Source organism: Artibeus jamaicensis, unplaced genomic scaffold (genome assembly GCF_021234435.1).
Source record: "Artibeus jamaicensis isolate MK-2021 breed Jamaican fruit bat unplaced genomic scaffold, CSHL_Jam_final contig_354, whole genome shotgun sequence".
NCBI classification, from domain to species: Eukaryota; Metazoa; Chordata; class Mammalia; order Chiroptera; family Phyllostomidae; genus Artibeus; species Artibeus jamaicensis.
Window position 1 is genome coordinate 45043336 of NW_026521803.1, and position 9545 is coordinate 45052880.

Below are 9545 nucleotides of genomic sequence, written 5' to 3' on the forward strand. Positions count from 1 at the left end.
GGCTCCCTCGGTCCCGCCAGCCGGGCCCCGGCCCTCCCTGCGCCTGTCCCTGTGAATCAGAGCTGCGGAGCAGCCTCGGGCAGCGCCTCTCCAAGTGCGTCCCCTTGGCCCGGATTCTGTCACTGTTCTGACGGTGATCCTCGGAGAAAACCCATTTCTCATGCTGACTCCACTCGCGATGCACACGCACGTATGTGAATGTTGACGAAGTTTCGCACACAGCCCTTCCCTCGCTGCTGCGAGGCAGCCTCACAGCTGTTCTGTGCCGGCTCCTGTGGGCACGATCGCTCGTCCCCTCGCGTGAACTCGCGGCACACCAGCGGGTCCCAGCCTGCTTTTGGAAGTCACTGCCTCTGGACCTTGGGCTTGAGAAGTTCTTGGGCGTTTGTTAAAATACAGATGTCCGGGACCCCTCCCACAAGGACCCAGGAATCTGCACTGTGATGCATGTCACGATGGGGGGCTTCGTCTGTTTGAAAGCCGCTGTGGGGGCGGCCCTGGGGCCTTCGCACTGGCAGCCGTCCGGGACCCCCCGGGAGCTTCGCCCGTGGGTATCTCGAAACGCCTTCGCCATGTGATGCCGTCTGGGTTACCGTAGCGAAGCCCTTACAAGAGCACCTGATGAAGAGTGGGTGCTCGGTCAGTGTGAGCCTCGGCCATCATCATCGTCACTGTGCCCTTCCCCACAGCCCGGGAGCACCTCAACGCCCAGCGCTTCTGCTTTCACAGGTGCTGGGGGCAGCAGCTCTGAGGCGGCCCAGCGGCCGGCCTGCCTCAGGGCTTCTGAGGAGCTCAACGTCAAAGTCTTGGCAGGGGCCGCCGTCCCAGAAGGGCTGGCTGAGGCCGGAGGATGCCTTGCCCGGACCCTGCAGCCTGACGCAGGTGGCTGGACGTCCTCATGAGAGAGCAGCATCTTCCCCAGACGGTCCCAGAGGGAAGCCGGGCACAGTCTTTACAGGCCGGCCTCACGAGTCCCTCGCTGCCACGTCTGCCCCATTCTGCGTGTCGGGAGCGACTCCCTACCTCCTCTCAATGGGAGGGGACTTGGCTCCATCATTGGGGGCAATGTCCAGACTTGGTGGGCACACCCTAAAGCGCCCCCACCCACCAGACTTAGAGTCCCGAGACCCAGGACCAGCACCCAGCTGCAGGCATTTTGCCTGGCTCTCAGCGCGCCCAGCTGCAGCATGGCCCCATCCCTGGCTGCTCTCGGGGCCTGTGAACTGGTGGCTGGGAGGGTCCCCGGCAAGGCCAGGTCTCCCTCGGCCCCCAATCTCAGCCCTGCCTCCCAGCCCTCTCGCTGGGCCCCTCCTCATGCACCAGCACCTTGCCTCTCGTGCTGCCCAGCAGACTGTCCACCCTGGACCGAGCTCCCGGCACCCACTGACCTCCAGCCCTGCCCTGGGTCACCGTCATCTGAAACAGAGCGACCTGGCAAACCGATGCCTGGAAGCTTCAGCATCTTTGGCTTCACCAGAAATCTGGGGGAACGAGCCAGGAAGGCGCAGTGACAATGCTGAGGGTCCCCTTTCCTTTCCTCCCGGCTCAGTGGCACCCGGGGTCACCGTGTCATTTCCATGTCACCACAGAACAAGCCTGTGCCGGTTTTCATGTAGTGATTTGAGTGCAGAGCTGCGTATTTTATTTTTTACTCTAAAAATACATTGCTCTAAATTTTCCAAGAAGTTCTTAGAAAGTTGCTCACACCCACAAAGTGAAAAATTAAACCCCGCCAGAGCCAGGGCATGGCCGGAGAGCTGAGTCTGGGGGAGAGAACCGAGGTTTCGTCCTCAAGGTGAGCGCCGGGCGACGCGCGTTCTTCCCCAGAAAGAGCCACGTCAGCAGAGATGATTCCCATTTCCTCGAGGGCTTTACCCAGGACAGACGAGCAGAACGAAGGCGGCACAGCATCGAGTTTACAGAGCCCCAGGCCACTCTCCTGGGAGACAGCGACCGCACACGCCCGCGAGTGTGCCCGCCCCGCCGCAGGTTCAGACAGCACGCGCACCCGGCCGTCCGGGCGTCACTGATTCAGCAGCCACCTCCCTTCTCCTTTAAGAGTCTCTCTGGTTATTCCAGTTTCCGGCGGATCCTTCTCCCTGCGCTGACGACCCTGACCTTCCACAAAGCGATTTCTCCCGCGTGGCCTCCATTTCCCAGCTTGCTCTAGCCTCACCCTCCCTTTTTCTCCTGGATTTCCCACTTTTCAAGCCCAGAGCAGACTTCAGTCTGCCGAATTTCAGCCCCTTCTCCCTGTCTTGGGTGGCCTGTACTACCTACGGCAAAGGTCGTTTTAAGTGTAATTCAGTTTAAAGTACTTTATTTTCAAATCGCCCTTTTTTCTCCCTTCTTCGCCCCTCCCTCCCTCGCCCACCTGCCCACTCCCACGCTTGCCCCCACCGAACCTCGGCTTTCAAGGACTTCTCCGTCCTTACAGCCCTCTGTGGAGTGGGCGGACAGTGATTCCTTAGGTTCACTGTTTTAAAGGACAGATTTATGTCTCCAGAGCCCGGCCACACAGGGCGGGGGAGGCGCCTTTCCAGGGTAAGTGGAAGCAACCGCAGGAATCCCCCTGCGGGTCTGGAGGACCCCGACCACCAGGACACTGCCAGGTCCAAGGGTCAGGGCCCGGCCAGAGCCCGAACTGGAAGCTGGTCAGCGGCTCTCAGAGCTGACTGGGGCTCATCGGTGGCTTCCACACACTGGGCCTTAAGGTGTGCATGTGTGTGGGCGTGTGCATTTGTCCACATGTGAGTATGTGGGGGAATCTGTGCGTGCATGTGTGTGTGTGAGTGTGTGTGGGAGTCTGTGGGGGGTCTGGGTGTGTGTGAGTGTGGTGGTGTGTGGACAGCATGGGCGCGTGTCTGCTGGGAATGCAGAGGTCCCCGCAGTAGGCTTCCTGACTCTGGGGTTCTGCCTCTCAGCCCCTGAGACGTTACCCACACCGCTGGCCCTTTCTAGAAGGTTCAGTGTCCAGCTTCCTCCTGGGCTGTGCTGGGCGTCCCAGGCCCAGGGAACGCAGGCCCCAGGTCAGTCTCCAGTGGGGGGCGGGGCCTCCGGGGCCTCTGCAGCGTGGTGGGTGGGTCACCACTAACCTCACATCGGCTCCTCCAGAGGAAGCGGCGGGCCTGGCCCAGGGGGCCCACATCCCTGCTGTCCCAGTGTCCAAGGTCATGGTGGCCTCGGCGGGAAGCAGGACCTCCACTGGGGGCTCTGACCTGGCCGCTCCAGGCCTGCTTGACAGTGGTTCTGGAAGGTTCTCTCAACTCGCCAGGGCCTCCCTGCATTCAGTGTGGGCCCCAGGCCCTCTTCCTGTGAGGCCCTCAGGCTGATTTCCCCTCCACCCAGTGGAAGCAGGGGTCTGAGTGGTCACATTTAAATGGGGTCCTGAAGTGCTGCTCCCTGTGGGTGGGCTCTGCCTCCCCCCCCCACCTCCACCCCCCTCCAGGCCTTTTCCAGCCTCAAACAGACCATTGTTATTGACAAATCAGCATATTTTGATGTTCCCTTCCCTTAAAGCAGGTAAAAATAATGAAGTCAGTGTGCCAGACGGGCCCGCCAAGCTCACCAGGAAGCCTGACCGTGAGTGAGACACGGGCCAGGGCGTGAGGACGGGGGCTGTCTGTCACCTCCGCCCTGGGCCGCTCGGTGGCAGCAGTGGGCACTGGCCTGCGGTGACAGCGTGTTCGAGCCCCGAGTAATTACTCCCAAGTTCCCACCCAGAGTCCCTCCTGCGCCGGCCGGCTCTCTGGCTGCTGGAGGAGGAGCCGCCGCGCTGTCCATCCCTGGGTGCCCGGCAGTTTATTTCGCCCCGCAGCTGCCACCAGCAGCCGCCCGCGTGGGCCTGGCTGTCACGCCGCCTCAGCAGGGGGCACGGCCCCAGCACACCAGCCTCCGTCCGCAGCGCGGGGCTGCTTTCGTGGGAGACGATGAAGGAGGGGCTACCTGAGCTTCACTGCGCATGGACCCCACAGTGGGGATGCGGCCGGCCAGCCCAGGGACTGGCCAGCTTGCCCCCTGGACCCGGGACCCGGGAAGAAGCCCCCAGGGCGTCTGCCCGCGCTTGCTCTGTCTTCCTTCTCCACGTGTTTTTGAGGAGCTCCGTACAAGACCTCGCCAGGCCCCGGCCCCGGCCCCCCTTCCCGCCTCCTGTCGGGATATCGCTGGGGCTGGAGCCTCACGGCCCGTCTCGGCTCAGAGAGAGACTGCGGGCCCCGCCGCCCGGAGCCCCAGGAGACCAGGGCTCAGACACCCGCTCCCTGGCAGCCGGTTTCCCCGAGGCCTGGGGGCCACAGGGCCCGCCCTTTGCACTCAGGCTGCGGGGGGCCTCCGGCCCAGGAGGCTGCAGAGTAACCAGGGCACAGCGGGGGAAGGGCGCCTCCTGGCCCTGCCTCTGCCGGAGCCCGGCACCTCGCAGCCTTTTCCTTTCCTCGCGTGTCCCGTTGTTTCTGCTACTGCCGCCTCGCCATGTTCCATGTGTTCTACATGTGTGTCATTAGATGTGTCGTGTTCAGTGTGTCCTACATGTGTGTTCTTGGGTGCAATATGTTCTTTGTGTGTCCCGCGTGTGTTTCCTTAGATGCAACATGTTCGGTGTGTGTCCTACATGTGTGTTCTCGGACGCACCGCTAAGTGTTCCGTCCTGTGGGTGTTACTGCAGATGCAGCCATTTTCGCGTTTTCACACTCAGGTCAGCCGCTCCCCGGACGCACGCGCACACTTGCATGTGCCTGGTGCAGCCGTGTCCCCAGTGGGTCAGTCTGTCAGCTCCAGAACGTGCTGTCACTTTCTCGGGGTTCCCCCCACAAGACCCTGCCCCCCAAAACCGGCTCCGCCCCTCCCTTCGCAGTGCGGCGTCCGCTGCCCTCTTCTCCTCGCCCCATGGAGTGAGCGGCGCCCCCGGGGCGCCCTGCCTCGTGGCAGGGGTGAAGCGCATGCACCCCCCCCCACCGCCGTCTGCGAGGGCAGCCCCGGTTCTCTCCTGGATGCAACCGTTCAGACTGAGCAGGCGCACACTGCCCACAGAGCCCGAGTTGCCTTTCTTCTAAATCATGGAGCGTGCTCGTCTGTCGGGTTGGTCCTCTGCACCTGCTGGGGTGACCGGGCGGCCCCTCTCTGTCATCCCGCTGATCTGGGTGGGGACCTGCCTGGGCACGGTGTGCGGTCCTCCTTCATGGCTCCACTTCGCTGGTGTGTTGTTGGGGACTTCGCATCTGTGTTCATGAGGGGTTTGGCCCAGTAGATTTTTTTTTAAGATTTCACTTACTTTTACAGAGAGGGAAAGGGAGGGAGAAAGAGAGGGAGAGAAACATCAGTGTGCGGCTGCCTCTCCTGTGCCCCCTACTGGGGACCTGACCTGCAACCCAGGCATGTGCCCTGACTGGGAATTGAACCAGTGACCCTTTGGTTTGCAGGCCCACACTCAGTCCACTGAGCTACAGCGGCCAGGGTGAGAGTTCCTTTTATAACAGTGCTTTGTCTGAGCCGATATTGATCTTAGAGAGTAAGCTGCTGTTCTCTCTGATGGTTCTTTTTCTGAGGGGAGGGCGGAGTCAGATTTTGAGAGATGTTGGTATTCTTTTAAAAATTCTTGGTAGTAATCACTTACTGAGGCCAATAAGGGCCTCGGCTTTCTGGGTAGGAGGTTTAAAGATTATTGATTCACCCTTTTTACCCCTGTAAGTGCATTTGGATCTCCCGTGTCGCTCTGGAGGCAGCGTCGGTGGCACGTCCCTGGGGCGGAGCCTTTCCCGTGTGGGTTTGGAACGTGCTGTCTGTGGGGCAGGAGCACAGTGGGGGCTGGGGCTGCATTCCAACTACAAATCAACTTGAGGAGCACTAACATCACAAATGTGTGGAGGCTTCCAGCCCGTGAACTTGGTACGTGCCTTCACTTAGGTCTCTCTTCACCACCGTTTCTCTCAAAATTATTTCATGCCGTCGACGCAAAGCCCCCGCGTGCGTTTTGTTGGATTATTTCTGGATATTTAATGTCCTAGAGACTGGGATAAATAGTGTCCTCTTAACATTTAAATTTTGTTTATTGCCGGTATATAGAAATACAATTGTTTTTCAATGTCCACCTGGTACATAGAGATCTCTTTTCTCCTTTAATTGTTTAAAATGTTTACTTGTACTCTGTCTCTGTCCCCTGAGGTGGAAGCGGGGCTCTTTCCCAAAGGTGCTGGCCACTGCGAGGCCCCTGTCCCTGACCCTCCCCGCCCTCTGAGGCCACCGTTCCCGTCTCCTGTCTTCTGCCCTCTTCCTGGCTGCTAGTGGCTCTGCGAGTTTCTTCACGTCCCTCTGGACATGGAGCCTCCCACTGGGCGAAGCCACGGCTCGGCTTCCTGTCCCGTTGGGTCTCTCTCGACCTGCTGACCTGTAGGGCTCTCGTGATGCCCTGTGGCCACTGTCCCGGGCGGTGGAGCAGTCCTGAGTGCACAGGCCTCTCCGGCTCCGCCCACCCGCCAGCCCGTGGGGACCGAGACGGGAAAGCTCACACTGTCCCGCGTGAGCAGGCGTCCCCACGTTAAAACTGTGGTTGTGCCCTCCCGAGTGTGAACGGGCCCCGAGGTGCTGTTTCTCAGCCCCGGAGCCGGCGTGGCGAGGGAGCAGCGCCCGTGCCCTCGTGAGCCCCCGTGTGCCGGGGCGGCTGACAAGAGCTCAGTAAGTGGCCCTGCGCTGTCCGGACTCGGCAACACAGCGGCTGTTGCTAACAACCATCTGACAGTGCTCACACTCGTGGGTCCCGCCCTCGACCGCACACACCACAGGGCCTGAGCGGGGACTGCACTCGGGTGCACATCCAGAGTCCACACATCTTGGGGTACAGACGGAAACCCGTGCGGCACAGGGACCCCACCCAGAGAGGGGAGTGCGAATCCCAGCAGGGGGCGCTGGGGAGAAGGCGGGCCAGGGCCATGGGGGCATTTTTCACATCCGCCTCCTTACAGAGTTTACTTCGATCTTCCCGATCTCGCCCCAAACACCCACTTCAAACACCTTTGAGTTTTCATTTCTTACTGAGAGGTCAAGACCTCAGACGCGGGGTCCCCACCCCGGCTGCCTGTCCCACCACAGGTGCTGTAAGGGCTCCCGCAAGGCCGGCCGGCCCTGACCGGGCCCCGCCGGGCAGCAGCCACACGGAGGGGACCATCGAAGGTGCTGAGGACTCTGAGCCACGGAGAAAGCAGGTGGGGAGGGCGGGAGCCACAGAAGGAGCCCGGGGCACAGAGGACACCCTCGGCGACACCCATTCCCCGCCGTCCCCAGAGTCGGCCAGAACGTCCCTGGCTCACTGAGCCCCGACCCAGAACACCCAGATCAGATACCAGGTTTTCCTAGTGAGTGCCCCCAAGTCACATTCATTTTTATGTCTCATGCCTGACATCAAACAAACAGTTATTTTAAAATCGAGTGCATCTCCGCGGATGACACCGCCAACCTTTAAAAAAATGAATGATTTATTTAAAAGGTTGGATGTGTCAGCCGCGCGTCTGAGTCGACGAATGGAAAACCAGACGTGTCTGCAGCCGGCGGGGAGCGGACAGCAGCGGAAGTGGTGCCGATTAAACAAGGATATTTCTCCCCCAAGAAATTAGACAACAGTGTGTAAATGTGACATTACACGGCTGAACTGAGAACGCCCGGACGCGTGCGCCGGCACCATCTCAGAGCCGCCCGGGCGGCCGCGCTGCCCCAGCCCTTTGTCTGAGCCTTTACCCGTGAACGGGGCTTGCAGCTGTGCCCAGCCCCGTGTTCTGCCCTCGGGAACCCCGGGGGCTTGGAGCCCCGCGAGCACGCGTGTGCCCTTGATTTCCGTCCTGGGAGCCTCTCACAAGTGCTGTGCACTACAGCGGGACTGCTGAGCGGGGGGCCTGCCACCCTGCTGACGGGCGAACGGGCTTCCGTCCGAGTCCTCGCTCTCAGAGCAGCCTGAGCCCCGGGGCGAACTTCGGGAGGGACATTCGCCTGAGGGTCACGTCCTCCCCTGCCCATGTCTAGCCCACGTGGCCCTGAGCACCCCTGACTGTGAGGCACTCCCAGCCTGCATGTGTCCCCGTGAGGAGTCTGGCTGAGCCAGGGCTGCAGGTGCAGGGAAGGGTTGCAATCCAGGACAGAGGCGTACCTCAGGACCACTGGCACAGGGTGACTGTGGCAGCTGGGTCACTCGGCTTGCGTGTGGGGTTGGGAGGCGCCCTCCAGGGAAAGGTGGGCAGGAAGCCTGGGTGACAGTAGGAGAAGAGAGCTGGGGTGGCAGACTGGGGACCAGTGTCACCCAGGAGACAGCTGCAGTGTGGAGGAAAAGGGGGGCCCCCAGGGGAGCCCAAGAGAACCTGCCCAGAGGGCAGGCGAAGTGGGGAGCAGAGAGGTGGGAGCCCCTCATGCCTGCCAGGCCAAGGAAGGTACCAGGCTGCAAAGAGACTACGCGGAGGAAGATTCTGGCCCTTTGGGGGGTGGCTCCCAGGTCTGGAAGATTCTTTCACTGCCCAGAACCCATTCCAGCACAGTCCCTGGGGACCCGGCCTCAGTCCCCGGAGGTGCCTGCAGGGTTGGCAGGACTGCCCCCCTCCACTGGGGCTCGTGGGGCGGAGAGGCACCCTTACCCAAGGAGGAGCCAGGCTCGGGTGGCAGGGACTCTGAGGACACCTGGCCACAGAACCTCCTTGTCACCTGGCACTGCTGGTGGGTTTCCTGTGTGGCCTGCCTCTGCGTCCCCCTCACGAAAATGTTTGGAGACTGCCAGGAGAACCCATCGGGAAGTGTTTTGAAAATAAAAATAGCATTTACATGCAGGGGATGACGGTATTTCCAGGCTAAGGTGTCCCAGCTGCGCAGTACGGCGGCATGGCTAGGGGATTATTGTCGCTAAGGGGAAAAAGCTGTGTGGGCCATGAGCTAGGTGAGCGACTCCTGAAAGTCCTTCCCTCGGAGGCCGCTCGCTCTCGGGGCTGAGACGGGCTCTGTGACCCAGTCTCCACCCGGCCCGCGGCACCCGCACCGGGGGTGGGGTTGGCCCCGGTGGGCACTCAGCAGCAAGGGGCTCCCTGTCCAGTGCGTGAAGGTGCATGGGGGGTGGGGCGCGGATGGTTCCTTGAGTAGATCCCAGAACCACAGGCTTCGCCTTCCCCCCCCCGCGCGCTGCTCTGCGGCCGGAGGAGAAGTCTGGGCCTTCTCACTCACTGCTTCCTCGGCCACACACAATGCAGGGCGGGCACTTGGGGAAGTGGCACGTGTGCGCAGCATGTGTCCCTCCAGGGGCTGCGCGAGTAGGTCAGCGTCCCCTTGGCGCACTGGCAGACGGTCACGCGGTGGGTCCTGGGCCCAGGGTTGTCCTCCGGGCTCAGGCCCCTCGGGGAGAGAGGCCGAGCTAGGGGTCCGTCCTGCGTGGCCCTGCCCGGGGCGAGGACCCCGCCTCGCTGGCCCCTGTCTGTCCCGGTGCCTCCAGAGCTGGCATGCGGCAGGTTCTTAAATGTCGGAGGAGCGGGAGGGGGCAGGAGGGGACGTCTGGGTGTCGGGGGAGCGGGCAGTGGACCCACTGGTGC